Source organism: Galeopterus variegatus, unplaced genomic scaffold (genome assembly GCF_000696425.1).
Source record: "Galeopterus variegatus unplaced genomic scaffold, G_variegatus-3.0.2 Scaffold965, whole genome shotgun sequence".
Taxonomy (NCBI): Eukaryota; Metazoa; Chordata; class Mammalia; order Dermoptera; family Cynocephalidae; genus Galeopterus; species Galeopterus variegatus.
This window is the reverse complement of record NW_007727076.1, coordinates 343,510-344,835: the sequence shown is the minus strand read 5'-3', so window position 1 is coordinate 344,835 and position 1,326 is coordinate 343,510. Positions and strand designations below refer to the sequence as shown.

Genomic DNA, 1,326 nt, shown 5'->3' with positions numbered 1-1,326 from the left:
CACGAAAATTATAAGCAATTTAGTATGTTTCCATGCTAAGCACAGACAAATCCAGAATCTAAAATTTTATTCGCTCCATTCATCAATGTAAGAAAGCAATTTCTATGTGCAAAATCAAAACAACAAGAAACAAAGCGTCTTTGTTCTCTACCACAAAACTGACTCTTTTAATACACATAAAGAGTACATGAAGTATACTTCAAGGTTTTAGCAAAGGGGTAAAATAAACAAAATAAAGCAATACATTAGGAAGTAAATAGTAATATAATTCTAAGCATTTATTCATTAGCTAGAATTATTATTTAGCCCATTTAATGAAAAGGAAATTACCTTTTAACATACTTTGAGGTACTTGCTGAGATATCTCTTTGGAATTACCAAAGAAAAGTCTGAAGAATCCTAGATAGAAAGAACAATTAGCTAACAGATAAAGGAAATATAACAGACTTACCCGTTCTGCAGTTGTTTCCTCTCCTGGAGTCTGGGCGAGGCTGCTTACTTCCAACCGCTCGATCCGTTCTGCAGTTGTTTCCTCTCCTGGTAGACTTGCAGCAGCAGCAGCAGCAGCACAAGCTATTTCCATCATAGCAGAGCTGGTAGGAGCATCAGTTGTGGATGAAGACCTGGGTCGGCCTGACTGCATAACAACTGCCATCTCCTGACCAGATTTCCTGTTGATTTGGGGACTTCCCTTTGGGGCCTCTGGCTTGCCCCGCCTACTATGCAAGCTCGTCCCTCTCTTCATCTTGGGTGGCACTCTGATCTGCTGCAGGACACGATTCAAAGCTGTGGGGTGGGTGGGGACACCATCAATCTCAGCACATGCATTCTGGCTTTCCAGATCCATTTCAGGTTCTGGATCTGTCTGAATTTGCTGCACATGATGTGGAGACACTGATGACCTCCTGCGCTGGTGCTGAAAGAGATGCTTCAAGCCTTGGCCAATCACATTAATGTTCTCCAAAGCATTGTGGGTCATTTTAGACAACTTTTGTTCTGATTCTGTCTGCTTTCTGGCCTCTGCATCTTGGGATTTGCCTCCAGGATCAGGGTCCTCATATAATTGTGCACTGCCCGAAGACTCCATCAGTAGACTTAATATGCTCATTTGCAAACTCCAAAATGTTTAAACACACCAAGACTGTCAAATTAGGTAGGCATCTGCTTCAACAGCGACTACGCATGCAGCTGTGAGACGGAGGCTTCATGCCTATCTGTTCCCCAATGTGCATTGCAGCACTCTTCACAATAGCCAAGAGCTGGAATCAGCCCAAATGTCCATCATCGGATGAGTGGATACGGAAAATGTGGTATAAAATGTTTTTT

The 1,326-nt window shown here is 42.4% G+C and overlaps 1 pseudogene across 1 annotated transcript; it reads right to left on the bottom strand.

Annotated features, from left to right (window-relative positions):
- Window positions 1-333: 333 nt before the first annotated feature.
- On the bottom strand, window positions 334-1,298 carry LOC103591373 (annotated as a pseudogene). The gene is made up of 2 exons (XR_550567.1): window positions 452-1,298; window positions 334-399 (listed from the first exon to the last, which is right to left on the bottom strand). The product of XR_550567.1 is annotated as a transmembrane and coiled-coil domains protein 1 pseudogene (transcript).
- Between the last annotated feature and the right edge of the window lie 28 nt (window positions 1,299-1,326).